This window comes from Pinus tabuliformis, chromosome X (assembly GCF_031772625.1).
Source record: "Pinus tabuliformis cultivar Carrire ecotype Pingquan chromosome X, CPIR1, whole genome shotgun sequence".
Lineage (NCBI taxonomy): Eukaryota > Viridiplantae > Streptophyta > Pinopsida > Pinales > Pinaceae > Pinus > Pinus tabuliformis.
This window is the reverse complement of record NC_142308.1, coordinates 101,696,245-101,713,635: the sequence shown is the minus strand read 5'-3', so window position 1 is coordinate 101,713,635 and position 17,391 is coordinate 101,696,245. Positions and strand designations below refer to the sequence as shown.

General features: G+C 33.9%; 2 pseudogenes; one reads left to right on the top strand and one right to left on the bottom strand.

Annotated features, from left to right (window-relative positions):
- Nucleotides 1–12,407: 12,407 nt before the first annotated feature.
- LOC149138612 (receptor protein kinase-like protein ZAR1) lies at nt 12,408–17,014 on the top strand (annotated as a pseudogene).
- Nucleotides 14,302–15,134, bottom strand: LOC149138613 (cyclin-B1-5 pseudogene; annotated as a pseudogene).
- Nucleotides 17,015–17,391: the final 377 nt, after the last annotated feature.

Sequence of the window (17,391 nt, the reverse complement as noted above, 5' to 3'; positions counted from 1 at the left end):
TATGATGTCCCTTTACACTTAGAGCCTTGGTCTATTTATACAATTCAAGCCGAAATTATATTTACAAAAGTAAGGGCAGACAAGTCTATGACTCAATTACAACTTCACGCTACGCGCCCACAAATCGCGGAGTCTTTACATCAGACTTAGTCAAAACTTCGGCTTTAAGCCGCAAAACTTGGCTTGGGGGGATCCCACACCCAACAACACCTTTTTGCTGCAATTAAGTTTCTTCATATGAGAGACTATGTTTCGCAGACATAACCTCTTTGATTAGCTCTAGCTCTATATTTGTTATTTGGCAATTTAATTTATCTTAAATGGTTCACATAAATTATCGACCAGGGCTAGTAAGTTGATGAGGTGTAAATTCACTGTATATGCTAGAAGCCGTTTATTGTAAATTAAATTGATTTATGGAAATGAACAATCTTCTATTACTGAAAATAATATTATCCCTATGATGATCACACTCTTTTACTGACAACTACTTATGGAAAATATCACACTCTACTTTGAGAGAAAATCTCACAATTCTCCATATAAGTAAATCAATCCCACACTTGTTGTAAATGAAAATTAATTACACTCTTCAAACAAATAAGAGTTATATACACACTCAATTTCAAAAGGAAAGGCTAATATTAATGTCATCACACATCTATAAAAATAGCATTCACAATTGTTTGAAATCAAAATGAAATAAATCTCTGCTTAAATACATTAACACTTGCTTGAAGTATAAATCACACATGCTTGGAATGTAGCATATAATTTTGCAAATAAATCCTCTATTCTACAAGAAAAAATAAAGTTTTGTCTAAGTATAAAATCACATTTATCACCACTGCTAAGATTAATTCATGTACATCCAGAATCTATAAACAGAAGAAATAATTAGTAAAACAATCCTCATTCGATTATGAAATAAATTAGGAATGAAACTACTCAATCAAATAGGTAGAAATCCTATGAGATAATATAGAAATTCTTTACATCAAAAACAAGCAAGAATCCTTATTTCTCGAGGGGGAGCTCCACAAGAAGCAGGTAATCATGCTATTGATCAAAGAATCAACCAAGCATGGAAATGAAAAGGTTCTTTCATAAACTGGATATTAAAAATGGAGTTTAAATCTTCATTGTTGTGTACTCCTTAACAACATTTCATTTCTTCTGAGAGGTTTTCTATAAATCTCATAACATTAACTTTTCAGAGATCTATGCCTAATTTTTGTCAACAGAATACAAATTTTAACTTGAAAAGTTAATGTAGCGTAATTCACTCATGATTTTCTATTATCAAAGCAAATCATGAGGGGTATATCTCATTCTCGCTCACTTGTTTCCAATTACCGCGGTTGACTTTATTTTTGAATGCATAATCAAGACCTACATCCATCGATCTATTTCATGAGAGTACGAGGAAATCGTTGAGTGTGTCAATTGCCATCAACCCATATATATTTTTTTTCCATCTGGCATCTTCGAAGCTGTCAAACCATGGACATGGTTGTAGAATCATGTAGTAGCTACAAAATCATTGTAATTTGGTAGCTGAAGCAAACATTAGACTAACTAATAACAAACATTATCAATTTATGAAATAAAAGACAATTATATACCTGCCATGTCATGAATCGTGCAATTTGATGCCCACTGTCTAATTATGAAGCTAAAAAATAAATAAAGAGAATGAAAAATGGTGTCAAAATGAAGGAATTATAAGGCTCAATATTCCACCACATGGAAGTCATTTCATGTCCTCATGAAAAATTTCAAAACCGATGAACCTTTTTGTTACTGAACCCCTTCAGAAACTTGAGCTAAAACATCCAGATTTGTGTTCTTTTCCTTTTTCTTAGTGTCTTGCATCCTTAGTTTTTTCATTAGAATCTTATATTTTAGAATTATGACCTGTCCCTTGAGGGATTTGTTCTTTTCTTTTAGCTTTTTATTCTTATCATACCATAGAGAAAGATGTAAGAGAATGTTGTCATTTTTATTCCTCTGTATTTCATTCTCCACTTTCAACGTTTCATGTTCATGTTTTAAGTATATGTTTAGTGTCTCCAATTAAAAAAATTCTTGTTTGAGAGTATTTATAATTGGAGGTTCTTGTGGAATACCAGTCTAGATTCCTTTATCTTGATTTGAGGAGGATGCAGTGGAACTTTTTGTAGTTTTTTTCTCCAAAGGCTCTATATAATCATATATCTCTTGTTGATCTGGGTCAATTTCAAGAATTCTTCTCTGTATTAGAAATCAGTGATGAAACTGGTGATAAAATGGGTGATAAAGCTAGTGATGGAATTACAGGGAATAGAATCTTCAGTTCTTCATCTTCCTCCAGATTGAAAAGCTCTACAGATTGTCGAGATGATTCTTTTGTTAATTTGTTGATTCTTGCACTTCTCCTAGTAGTAGATAAGGATTTAGTAAGAGGAGTTTCCTTTTGAACTTTTGTTTGTTCAGTCTTTGCATATTATATCTCCTATGATTACTTTCTAGACATACTTTCTTCCTTATCACTGCTTTTATTCTTCTAATATTCTTCTTCTTAATATTTTCCAATACATCAGCAAGAGGGGATTCATCTTCTGAGAGTCTCTCTGGTTGTAGAGGTAGGTGATATATAGGGTTTAGAGATAGATTTCTTCTACTTATTTTTATTTTGTTGTTGGGTTCTTCTTGTTCTATCTCTTTAAAATTACTCCTGACTAGAAACCATTTCCAATTATCTCCTACACTTTCGAGGTGGGCTTCAATTAACATCTTTATCAGAACATGATGATACTCAGTATTCCCAATAGAATGCATTTTCCTTTGAGTATTACGAGTCATTTTATTTAAACTATTGTGTAAGAAATAAGGCCGATTAATTTCAATACCCTCAAGAAAATGCATCATAAAACATATATGATAGACTTCACAAGTAATGAATTTTTGGATAATCAATGGTAAATTTCTCCATTTTCTTTTAAGAGTTGTACTTGGGATGCCTTTCTTAAAAATTGAATATCCATACCTGGGTTTTTAAGAAATGTCTTCCGTTCATTTCCTTCAATTCCTTTGTTTTTGAACCATCCCTCACCAACCCTAGGTAATCTAGTACTTCTTCCATGAAACATTTTGTCGCCACTATTTTAATATACCAAATATCTGCTTCCACTCCATCAAATCATCGGGAAAAAGAGTTGGTCACCTCTCTATCATACTCATTGAACATTTCTATAAATTCCAACCATTGTGCCTGCTGCAGCATCTGTTTAACTTGTGGATATCCTTCTATGAATTTCTTCCCATTCGAATCTATACTCACAAGAACCCCCATGTTGGTGAAGGTTTAACCTTCAATTTATTACTTTGACAAGGTTATGGAGTGGAAATGGTTTCATAGGTCTGAGTATGGATGAGAGTGAAATTGTTTAACGAAAATGGGTGAAAAGGCCTTCGGGAAAATGGAAGATGAATGAGAGGAGAATTATCAATGAAACATGGTTTATGGAGTGGAGTATCTATGTAATGATAAATGATGAATGGGCTTACAACCAACTTCATTGATAGGACATAGTATTTATAACTCATTTCAAAGTTGGAATAGTAATGATTATTTTGAATGGTGGTAGCAACATCTATCTTATTTAATACTCTAATGTTATTTTACCTTTATTATTTAATCTAATATTTGCATACCTTTAAATTAATGCTTTCATTAACCTTTTTGAATTGTCCATTGATTCCTTCACTTGCAAGCTTGATCAATCTTTTTTGCCAAAATCTTAAATCATCCCAGTTGATGATCCCTATCAATATTGACTGCAGAATTTTGTTAAAGTTGTAGATTCTCAACAATTATGTAGCTGTTTATTTTGAAAATAAAACGAGTGTTATAAATAAAATGGGATTAGAATAGGGTTTAAAAAGAAAATCTAGGGTGCCAAGAATATACTTAAAAGGAAATTAAATTACAACATTTTCAATAGAAAAAGGAAGTGCGTTAGCTTCTACCCATTTTGTAACATAATCAATGTAAACAAGAATGTACCTTTTTTTGTCTTGATGGTGGATTGATTGGACCAATGAAATCTAGACCCCATTTTTCAAAAGGTTCAATGAGTACCTGAGGTTGTAGAAGGATTTCATCTAAAGGAGCAAGTTTCCCCATTATTTCACAACTATCACATCTCTTTACATATTCTTTGGCATCCATGAAAGGGGAAGGCCAATAATATCCTAAGAGAGGGACTTTGTAAGAAGTTATTTTATCAGTGAAGTGTCCTCCACATGGTTCATCATGACAAGCCTTTAATATCTCTGGTACTTCTTCTTCTCTGACAAACCTTCGAATAATCAGATATGGCCCTGTTTTTTACAATTCTCCATTTATCCATAAGTAATATCCACTAATTAGAATTACCTTTCTTTTCTCTTAAGGAGACAAATATAATGATAACTTTTCTGTAGCCAAATTATTAGCAATATCTACAAACAAATGAGATTTAATAGATGCTGCAAAAAGATATTCGTTAGGAAAATTATCTTCTACAGGTAGATCATTATTATCATTTTGAATCCTAGATAGAAAGTCAGTAGCTATATTTTGTTTTCTAGGTCTATGAAAAATAGTAATATTGAATTCTTGTAACAACAATAACCATCTTGTAATTCTACCATTAGTGATTGGTTTATTCATTAAGTACCTAATTGCAGAATGACTTGTATGTACAAAGGTTTCGTAACCAATGATGTAATGTATGAATTTATTAATGGCATGGACAACAACTAAAAACTCCTTTTATGTTACATTATAATTTAACTCTACGGGAGTCAAATTTTTACTGGTAAAGTAAATGGCATACGGATTTAAATCCTTTTGTCTTAATACTACTCCTAATGTTGTATCTGAAGGATCAACTAAAATATGAAAATGTCACTTCCATTTTGGTCCTCTTAGAATAGGTGCTTCATAAATATTTTCTTTCAATGTTTCAAAAGACTTTTGGCATTCAGAATTCCAAATGAATTCACAATCTTTCATGAGAAATTTGAAAAGTGGAGAAGCAAGTTTTGTAAAGTTTTATATGAATCTTCTATAGTAACCAGTAAAACCAAGAAAACTTCTAACATCTCTTTGACAAATTGGAATTGTTAATTTATAAATAACTTATACTTTATATGTATCCACTCTAATTCCATTTCCTTAAATATGGTGTCATCAAACAATCTCCTTAGTAAACATCATAAAAAAAATTCACGGCTTAATGAGAGATTTGCTTCTTTACATATAATGAGAACCTTTTCCAAATTTTTAAGAGCTTATTCAAACGAATTTCCATGGATAGTAAAATCATCCATATAAACTTCTACACAATCATGAATTAGATTAGAAAAGTTTCCAAAACTACCCTTTGGAATGTTGCAGGTGCATTACATAACCCAAAAGGAAGTACTCATTAGGCATAGGTTCCTCATGGATAGGTAAAAGTGGTTTTATCTTGATCTTCTAGAGCTACTTGGATTAGGTTATATCCACTAAAAACATCCAAGAATGAGAAATGTTTCTTTCCCGCCAATGTATCTAAAACTTGATCTATAAAAGGAAGTGGAAAATTATCTTTTAAGGTAGATTTATTCAATTCCATATACTCAATGCATACTCTCCACTTTCCATTCTTTTTAGCAACAATTACCAACGATGAAACCCACCAGCTATCTAATATTGGATATATGAAATTCACATTTAACAATTTTTATAGTTCCTCTTTAACAATTTCTTTGAAATTTGGATTCATTCTTCTCTGAGGCTATCAGATTGGTTTAGCATTTTCTTCAATTTAAATATGATGTATACAAGTATTAAAATCAATTCCTTTCATGTCATTTTACTCCCATGCATAAGCAGAGGAATGCTCTTGTAACATCTTTATTAAGTCTTTCTTTTGCTTCCATATTATTATTGATATTCAAGGCCTTTTGTTGAAAAATTTCTATTGATGAATTGCCAAATTTTTCCATAGAATGTAAATATAATTGACGAGATGACAAATATTCAATATTACATTGTTCTTGGGAGATTTGATTAGATTCACAATATGAGGAAGACACATTATTTTCCATTAAATTCAAAATCTGATCTTGTTCATCTATTTGTGAAGTAACAAATATAAGTTGTATATCAATATCATCATCTACCCATTCTTCACTTTCCACTTCTATTGCTATTTTTGCAGGATGATATAATGCTAATTTATTTGTTGAAATTCCATCAAAAATAAACATATCACCAGATCTACAAATTATAAAGGCATCAACTGTAGCTGACCATGGTCTTCCTAGAATCAATGGATGTCCTCCTAAATTATTATTCGGTGTTAAAATCACAAAATCAATAGGATATTCACAAGAGTCTAATGATACAAATATGTCTTATAATACACCATTAGATTTAATAACATATCTGTATTCTAATTCTAACAGTGTAGGTGTATATTCAAGATTACGAGGATTCAATTCATTCATAGTTTGTTTACTCATGATGTTTATAGCTTCTCCTAAATCAATCAATGTGTTTGGAATTTTGATACCATTGATATGTGTTTGTATAATGGGACCCTCTTGGATCAAGATATTTCTAAATTGTTGTTTTTCGCATCATGATATCTGCAATTTTCCCAACTAATTGAAATTTTTTTACATCTTTTAATTTTCTTCCTGGTCTGTTAATACTTAACTCCCTGATTGTCTTTGCAAATATTGGTATGATAGCTTGTAACAAAATAATTTTTATAAAAACATTATTCATTTCATCTATCATTTCGTAATCATGCAATAAAATATGTTTTTCTACCCGTTTATCAATTTTTAATCTCTTAGGAAAAGGTGTTATTTGGACAGATACTCAAGGTTGTCCTATCATGGGAGTTGTGTTTATTGGAATATCACCAGAATTTACAAGGATGGTTTGTTTTTGAGATTTTTCTTCTTGATTAAGAGATTTCCCTTTTTAAGATATATTATCCTTTTCAGATTCCTGAATAACAACTGATGGGAACTTCTTTTCCAATATTATACCACATCTAATTTGGAGATTGTTTAGATCTAATGCAGTTATCATGTAGGTTTTAAATTTTTTTCCTTCATATTGTAAAGAGGTTGTAAATTGTTATTATTATTTGGATTTAGAAGTGGTTGAGAAGGAAATTGTTTGTTCTTTAAGGAAGTGGTAATGAAAGTTGCGGATTTGGATTTTGAGGTTGAGTTGGTTGAACATGTTGAGGAAAATATTGTGTTGGAAAAATAGGGTAAGGTTGTTGATACTGAGGATATTGAAGATATTTTCCATAAGGATTTTTCCATCCTTGTGCTCAAGGTTGGGGCGAAGATTTCCAAGGCATGGGTGCAGTCCAATTGTTTTGTGATGGTTGTGAAAATGCTTGAGTGTTAAAACCTTGAGTCATATTTGGTTGTGAATTTTTCCATGGTCTTTTAGCAATAAAACAAAGAGGCTCTACTTGATTTGGTATTAATTCTTCTTGATAAACAACTTTAAGACTTGGTATCGAAGGGAATTCCTTTGTATCATGATTTTCTACACATATAACACAAGTTTCTACACTTTTTAAATCAAGGGGACATTCTCTCAAATCTTGTTTTTTCCTACTTTTGGGACTAAAGATTGACAATGCAACATTTTAAGAATTTTGATTGTTTTTTACTTTAAGAGTATCTATTTGTTCACTAAGACTCACCAAAATGTCCATTTTAAATTTGTCAACAAAATTTCCTAATTCATCCCTACTTACTATCCCAAATGAAGATTTATTAATCCTAGACATGAGAGGGTCTCTTGGATTTTTCGTAGTTCTTGTCTTACCTCTTGAAATGTGCATGCACAACTTACAAATTTCTCGAAATGATAACTAATAAATGTATCCCTTACCCATCGAATTGACAAGATCAATCCACTCATCTCTGATGGATTTTAATAAGAGAGTTTTCAAAGTTTCTTCATATAATTCATGAATTTTAGCCCTTTTAATATTATAAGAAAATATTTAAATGAAATCTTCAAGATTTTCATCTTCTTTTTGCATCATTTCAAAGACTTCATCGTTAAGATTATGGGGCGTACAATAGTCCTTATATTTCTCTAATAATATAGTTTTCATTTCTTCCCATGTTCTTCTATAATGTGCTCCTAATACCATGAACCATTTTAATGTCACATCATTAAAGTTTCCCGAAACAATTTCAAATTTTGAGGCTCAAGAAAGTTAACATAAGATCTACACAAGAATTCAAACTCAAAGACAAATGTTTCAGGATCCTCACTTCTTAATCCATGAAAATTTGGAAGGATGGAAGGTGATATATTTTTTATTGTAGTTTTTGTATCTTCATTGAGGATAAGAAATCCAAAAGGTTTTGGATCTCCTATACCTCCTCCTCTACCTCTTCCTAGACCTCTTCCCCCTCTTCCTCCTCCCCTATTTCCTCCTCTTCATCCACCAATCCTAGGTTGTTCACCATTAATATTATGTACCTCTACTTCCCCTTCTCTAGCCATTGTAGATTTTCAAGAACTAATATAAGGTTCCAAAATTGAGTTTTCTAATTCATATTCTAGCTTTTCTAGTTCGTCTATGAATGGTAAGTTAAAATAAGTTTCTTCCTCTTCTTCTTCAATAGGGATTTCTACTTCTTGTCCTAGAAGTCTTTCTCCAGTTGAAGATAGGAAAACTACTTTTTTTGTTGGGAATGTAGGATCTTGTTCTTCTATTACTTCTTCCATTGTTGAGGTTGGTGAATCTCTAGGTTGGATTTCGGATCTGAGTACCTCAGGAAGTTTATGTTTGCTTGCAAACGATGGAATATGAGTTTAAGTTGGTGGTGTCGAACCATGAGGTCGTGGTGGGGTGAGTGATGATATTGGAATTAAGATTTTACCTCAACCTCCAAATCTAACTTTAGAATCTCTCTCCCTATGCATATCATTTTTTCTAGAAAAAATAAAAATAAAATATTCCTATATACACTTCCCCAGCAACGGTGCCAAAATGTTTTCCAATTTAATTGACCTTAAATTGTTTACATAAATTATCAACTAGGGCTCGTAAGCTGATGAAATCTAAATGAATCATATATGAAAGAATCCTTTTATTCTAAATTAAATTGAGTCATGGAAGTGAACATTTCTTCTATTAGTGAAAATAATATTATCCCTATGATGATCACACTGTTTTACTGAAAACTACTTATGGAAACTCTCACACTCTACATGGAAAGAAAATCTCACAATTCTGCATATAAGTAAATCAATTCCACGCTTGTTGTAAATGAAAATTAACTACACTCTTCGCACCAATAAGAATTATATACACTCTCAATTTCAAAAGGAAAGGCTACTATTAATCTCATCACACATTTGTAGAAATAACATTCACAATTGTTTGAAATCAAAATGAAATAAACCTCTGCTTAAATACATCAATACTTTCTTGAATTATAAATCGCACATGCTTGGAATGTAACATCTAATTCTGCAAATAAATCATCAGTTCTACAAGAAAAATAAAGTTCTGTCTAAGTATAAAATCATATCTATCACTGCTAATAATATTAGTTAATGTGCAGGGAAGGTGGTGCCACATGGTCACCATGGGTAGCTCCATGCATAAGCTGTGCATTAACTACGAACCACCGCCGGGGTACTCAAGCGTGGGTGCAAAGGCGATTATGGACGGCAATTCATTGCTGCGTCCGGGGTTCAATCAAGCATTCAGTGAGCAGTTATGGCTTGTGGAGATCGAGGAAGAGCAGAGGCGCTTAAGTATGGTGAGGCTTGGGAAGGTCAGGTGTTCGGTGGCGTTCAGATCTCAGGAGTGGGCTTGTGGTCGAAGGCTCACAGACCTGGAGCTCACGTCGCCCCTTTGGAATTTAATAGAGGTTTCAGGTCTGAGAAGGGAGTTTCAGGTCTCAATTCCTCTGTTTACTCTTATCCTGCTCCGTTTCGTTTTCTGTTTAACAGTGGCATCATGGTCAAGCCCCGTCAGCGCCTCCTCAGCCGGAGAGGCTCTATCAAAGGCAGGTCCTCTAGCAGAGGCGGGTCCTCTCGCCCCTCAGAGGCAGCTTCCTCCTCCCGCTGCTGTAGATGTCTATGCCACCAAGTGGCCGAGGCTAATCCAATCCAGTCGAGCCACTTCATGGACGCCAGCGATTCAAATCCGGATTCAGCTCCGCTACCTGCGTTTGGAACCGCAGTCTTCTCCTTCAGCAATTCTCAGGGAAATTCTCGCATCAACGCCCATGTATCAATCCTTTTTCTGGAAGAACCGAAGGAAGAGGGCGCGGAACAGCCCAGCTCAAAGCCGCACCAAGCTGGAAGTTCTGGGGTTGCTGAGGGTCTGCCAGAGGACCGCCCAGAGCATGCTGACATTCCACCTTCTTCCCAGGCAGCACCTCCGCCATCGACTCAGGCAGCACCTCCGCCTGAAAAGGATAAAGCCGCATGGGACCTTCTCCCGGAAGGAATGTGCTGGATCATTGAGGAGGAACCGGACGAATAGGACTCCGCTCGCTCCGGTCTTCCACTCCAGGCGCTGCTCAGGTTCTCTTTTGTTATGCTTTGTGTGTTTTCATGGCCCTCTGTTCACTGTTGTTATTCCTGTGTGGTTCGAAAATTTTCAAGTTCAATGTTTGTCAATGCCCATGCAAGGGCTCCATATGATAGTTTTCTTTCTCATTTTTGTGCCCCTCCGTGGGAGGTTAATTATCGCTTTTGCTGCTCCTAATCGGTCTACCGCCCCTGTGTGGGTGTTCTGTCTCAATGGTGGCGCCCCTGCGTGGGTGGTTTTTCTCAATGGTGATACCCCTGCGTGGGCGATTTATCCTAGTGGCAATGCCCCTGCGCGGGTGAAGTGTCTAAGTGTTAGGGCCCCTGCGTGGGTGAAATGTCCTGAAGCAATGGCACAGGTGTGGGAGGTTTCTCTGATTACTGTCAGTCCAGAATGCCATTCTTGGCTTCTGGCAACATGACCGCATGACTGTAAAATGTTTTCCTGTTTATGTAAATAATAGAATAGCATAGTCTTAACGAGGAAAAAAAAAATGTTAGTTAATGTGCATCCAGAATCTATAAACAAAAGAAATAATTAATAAAACAATCCTCATTCGATTCTGAAATAAATTAAGAATAAAACTACTCAATCAAAAAGGAAGAAATCTTACAAAATTATATGAAAATTCTACCGACTGAAAATGAACAAGAATCCTTACTGCTCGAGGGGTCCCTGAATGAGAAGTTGGTAATCATGCTATTGATCAAACAATGAACCACGCATGGCAACAAAAAAGTTCTTTCATAAACTTGATATTCAAAATAGATTTTAAACCTTCACTGTCACGTACTCCCTCACAACATTTAATTTCTGCCAAGAGGTTTATTTATCATAATATTAACATTTTGAAGCTATATGCCTAATCCTTGTCAAAAATCTAATTTTAACTTGAAAAGAGAATGTAGCATAATTTGCTCATGATTTTCTATTACCAAAGCAAATCATGAGGCATATATCTCATTCTCGCTCGCCTGTTGTTGATTATAGGTGTTGACTTTATCTTTGATGGCATCACTGCGACTTGCTTCCATCGATCTAGTTCATGACAGTAGGAGGAAATCACTGAGTGCATCAATTTCCATCTACCCATAAATTTTTCTTTCCACCTGGCACCATGGAACCTATTAAACCACGGACATGGCTACAGAATCATGTATTAGCTGCAGAATCATTGCGATTCCGTAGCTTAAGAAAACATTCGACTAAATAATAAAGAACATTATCAATTTATGAAATACAAGATAATTATATACATGCCATGTCATAAATCCTACAATTTGATGCCCACTGTGTGATTATGAAGGTTAAAAAGAAATAAAGAGAGTGAAAAAGGTTGTCAAAAAGAAGCAATTGCGAGGCTTAATAATTGTCATTTAGGGTTCAATTCCCCTCTAAATATGAAGTGCCATCCTATTAAATGTTTAGCAAAATAAGCACATAATTCCTTTTGTTGTGATAGCTATCAAATTCTTAAAGTGCATATTCCAATGTTTTTTTAATTTAAATGGAATGTTCAATGACCCTAGAAGATGGAGCATCGTCCTGTTAAAAAAAATTGAATATTACAACAGTGTTTAGCAAAATAGGCACATAATTCCTTTTGCTGTCATAGCTATCAAATTCTTAAAATTCCAATTCCAATGTTTTTTTTTTTAATTCAAATGGAACTTTCTCATCGATGGAACAAAACTAGCATTCAAATGAGATTCATTTGGTCCTAATCAAAATTTTCCTTTACAATTCCCTTCCTCAAGGAGCCCTACTAATCACGAGGTGACCTCTGCAGTAATGAAAATTCTTAACAATGGTGTAATTGTTGCAATATAGTTGAGAAATGCTATGGGAATTTCCATAATTGTCCTACTCTTTATCTATTTGTGTTAGAAAACTAGGATCTGCCAAGCCAAGTGGTGGAAATATGGATGAAAGAGAAATTGGTAGGAGGAGGGATTCCTCAATGTTTATGCAACAATGCAAAGACTTCTGAAATAACCTCATAGAAGGAAGACTGGAGAGATCTCATTCCAAATGACAAAGGTTTCAGTTTAGATTGAGATGAATTACTCAGAGCTTCTACTCATGTCTTAGGGAAGTGTGGGTTGGAAATTGTGTACAAAGTGGTACTTGGAAATGTGATTCTAGTGGCAACAAGGAAGTTGTATGAGAGAGGTGCTGAGAGTTTTGAGGATTTTGAGTCTAAAGTTCACGCCAACGGAAGAATTCAACATCTCAATGTAGTGAAACTTGAAACAATTTATTAGGCAGCTGATGAGAAATTGTTGATATCTGACTTCATTCCACATAGAAGCTCAAAAGTTGCATTACATGGTAAATTTTCTTTTATAGATTTAGTTTTAAGTTTCTTTGATTTTATGGTGGATTTTTTCTCTTCACCTTGGTTTCTCAAAATACACCCTTTGTAGGGTATAATATTGATAGTTTTAAGGTTGAGCATTTTAATGAGAAGGCAAAACAAAAAATGGGTTTCAGTGTTGCTTTATTTATTTATTACTATTAATATTAATGTTCTATAATGCAAAGCTTTAAATTAAAAAACACATAAATTCCCTCGTGCATTTATTAATTCACAAGTAAAAATACCTTTGATTTAAGCCACCACATCCCATGTGGATTGGTTATGTGAAAAATGAAGTGGGCTATATCTTATGCTAATCATGTTTTTGCGACAACTACGTACAGTTACAAAGAATGACCGAAAAAACCATCCACCAAAAGGGGAAAATCAAGGGAATGAATGATCTTTTATGCTAGAAATTTTTGGTTGACATATCAATCTCAGTTGTTGGATGTGCAACTGAATTGAAAAACATGAAAACTTTGCGCATCAATTTCTACACACTCTGCAACTACAACTCTAATAAAAAAGTCCAATGCCCGGAGCTTAGCAGGTTTGATAAGTGAGACAGAGTCATACTCATGCATTGAGTACTCTTTAAAAACTACATTCGATTTTCTTTCTTTTGAACTTTAATGGAATGCCACCATTAGTCTTGTACACTCCTTGAGGTCTATTTTAGAGTAACCTAGAATGCCACCATCAGCGTTGTACACTCCTTGAGGTCTATTTTAGGGTAGCGTGTATGGAATTTAAGTACATCGTTTTCTTTTATATATTCAAATTTAAGTTTCTTTGATTATATGGTGGATTTTTTCTCTTCACCTTGGTTGATCAAAATACATTATTTGCAGGGTACAATATTGATAGTTTTAAGGTTGAGCATTTTAATGAGAAGAAAAATAAAAATAAAAAATAAAAAAAATGGCTTTTACCGTTGTTTTATTTTTCTAATTTTTTTATTAGTGTTTATAATTAAAATTTTTAAATAAAAAAACACATAAATTCCCTCAAGAATTTATTACAATTGATAAGAAAAATTCCCTTGGATTTAATCCACCACTTCCTTTGTGGACATGTTATTCCAAAAATGAAGTGGACTATATCTTCTGTTAATCATGCTTTTTCCACAACTGTGTACAGTTACAAAGAATGACCGAAAAAACCTTCCACCCATAGGGGAATATGAAGGAAATGAATGATCTTCTATTCTAAAAAATTTGATTGACATATCAATCACAGTTATTGGATGTGCAACTGAGTTAGGAAAAATGACAACTCTACTCATTAGTTGCTATACACTTTGCAACTCCAATAAAAAAAATCCTATGCAGGGATCTTGGCAGGTATGATAAGTGCCACAAAGTCATTCTTAGGCATTGAGTACTTTTAAAAAAATACATTCAATGTGCTTTCTTCTAAAGTCTCATGGAATGCCACCATTAGTATTGTACACTCCTTCAGGTCTATTTAAGAGTAGCATGTATGGCGTTTAAGTACATCATTCCAAACATGTGTCTTTTTGAAAGTACTTTGAGTGGTGTACACTGCAACAACAATGAGAATTGAAGGGGGTATCTTTATCATGACATATTGCATCAAGCTCAGTTACATCAAGAAAAATACCAAATTTTATATCTCTTCATCGGAGCCAACAACTTTGAGGAATCGAATAAGGAATATGTATGGAGTTGGGACTGTGATATGGAATTTCAGTCTCTTAGAGCATTATCTTCTCCATATCGAGTACATGTTTCCTCTCGAATTTATTTTCTAAGATGTCGAGAAAGTCATTTATCTATGCAACCCAAATTTCCTCATAATTGGGAGCTATAAGCATCACAGTGGCACCCACTAATTGATAGTTTCTCCTTGATACAAGTTGACTAGCAAGATATCTATCAAGAATATTTGTGGCAAGATACAAAGTCTCTGGCATCAACCAAAATCTGTAACATACCTCAATTAACCAACTTATTAGTACTTCTCTCATTTTCACATTAATGTCTTTTTGTCTTGGCATATAATCTGACACAGCTAATTTTTTTTATTCTTCGATATAATGTGTATATATCCTCAACATATTCAACCATCACTAACCAGCTATCATGGTGCCCCCCATCAGTTTTTGGCAAGGGGTCCTCCTTTTCCTTAGTCATTTCATCATAAAATCTAAATCCATGTAACACTACTGCACTTCTAGATGTAAGTGATTTTTCCAGTGATTTAAGATTTGTTGTTAGTGATTGAGGTTTCTCTTTATTCTTTATAGCTCTAGCATTGTGATTCCAAGTTGGTTTCATTCTGTGTGTTTTTTCAATAATAACATAATCATCTTATTCATTGTTCACTACAGTTGTGAGAGGAATGTCCTTGATGTTGCTAGTGCTCCTTTTCTTGTTTCCTTGCACAATGTTTGCCTTTAGAATCATAACCGCTGCTTAAGTTTGGTTATTGGAAACATAGATCCCCTTGTCTGTAGCTACCTGAGCAAGTAACTGAGCATAAAATCTCCTTCTAATAGGGATAGAGACCTGAGCAAGAGGTTTCCCATTGAATCCTCCCTTGCTCGCATTACATTTACCACCGAAATCTGCTACAATGTTACCAATATATCCCATAGGCCTCCTATTGTTTTCATCTTGAGAAACCCTCTAGGGAGGGATCATTTCTTTTGATTGGGTTTTGTAAGAAGCCATCTTCTTGTTTTGTACAAGTCCTTGGATTTTCTTTCTGGGGAACATTTAAGCAAATTAAATTTTCTCACTGGTCACAAGAAACAAGTTATAAATCGTTGTATATAAAGGTTGAATCTCGCAGTACCCAAGAGCCCCATGGGTGGAAGCTATGGAAACCAAATAAACTGAAAATAAAATGACCACATAAATGAAGTATATTGTTCTTGTAACTTCTTCACTTGCAGTGTTTCTTATTGGCATTATTTGATTCATTGTTTTGCATCAATCGTACAGTGTTGCTTTGAAAGATGTTTTCTGACCTACTTTATTTGTAGTCCTAGGGTAGGAAGGCTTACTTGTAGGTTAGAAACAAATGTTTTTATTGCAAAGTTCCTCATACCACCTTAATCGACTAATTCATGACAATTTATACCAAATGCATGAATTTTTTATTTGTTTATAATTACTTATTTCATCTTTGAAGCTAACTCTCTATTTAAATATATCATTCTTTATATGTTGTGGGAGAATCTAAATTGCATGTATTGGGTGAAAACAATCTTGACAATTCCTACCAATTCCTGCAGGTAAATCAGACCACCGAGCTACACCCTTGATCTAGGATAAATATTGCCAAGGGAACCACACGCGGTCTAGCCTATCTGCATGAGTGGAGTTCTCGTAAATATGTACATGGAGATATTAAACCCACAAGTATTATGTTGAATGATAATATAACCATATATCTCAATTTTTTGCTTAGGTCGTCTAATTCGAGGACTTCTTAGTAGAGGTCTTCCATAAGGAAAAACCTCAGTTGTTTCTCATGAAAGGACATTCCGAGGAGGAGTTATAAGATTGGATATAGAATGAACAAATAATGATGGAAGTTAACATTAATTTTTTATTAATTACTAGGGTGCATAAGCTTTTGTTGCTGGCCACAAGCCAACATAGAAATGGGATGTTTATTCATTTGGAGTTGTCCTTTTTGAAATGCTTATAGGACGATCTCCAACATTCCAACTTGGATCCTTTGACATGGACTTGGTCAGTTGGGTTAGAAAAGAATTCAAAGAGGAACACCCACTATCACAAATTATGGATTCATCACTCATGCAAGAACTATACCTAGAAAGAAGTACTTTGTTTTATTCCATATTGCTCTTGCATGTGTAGGATAAGATCTTGATTTGTGACCAAAGATGATGAATACATCTGATTCTTTTGACGCAATTGGAGATGCATCACAAAATTTTAAAGGCTACCAAAATATACAAGTTGTTCATTTGTTTACTCTATTTTATGGTTTCACCAAACTTTTAACTCATTATTTTGTTGAGAGTCGTATCCAAGTGTAGAATCCATGACATGCTTCACATCCTCTCCATCTTCTTTATTCCTCTATCTATAGGAAGAAATATTTTGTTTCCTGTCCAAACCATTTAATGTCAAATTGAAGGTGCAATTTAGTCCTGATTTTTATTAAAGTAGCCTTCTATGAACATTTATCTCTTTATATGCAATTTTAAACTATTATAGAGCAACAATGCCCAAATTGTCACTTTAATGCATATGTTTCATAATTTCATTTCATCATGTATTAAAATTAGAGTAGATATTTTTCTCATTATAACTAAAATGATGACTCTATAGATCCCATATCTATTTTGTATTAGAAACTAGTTATTTCTTCTAGAGACTCTAATGACACTAATTGACAATGATTGGAAAATTT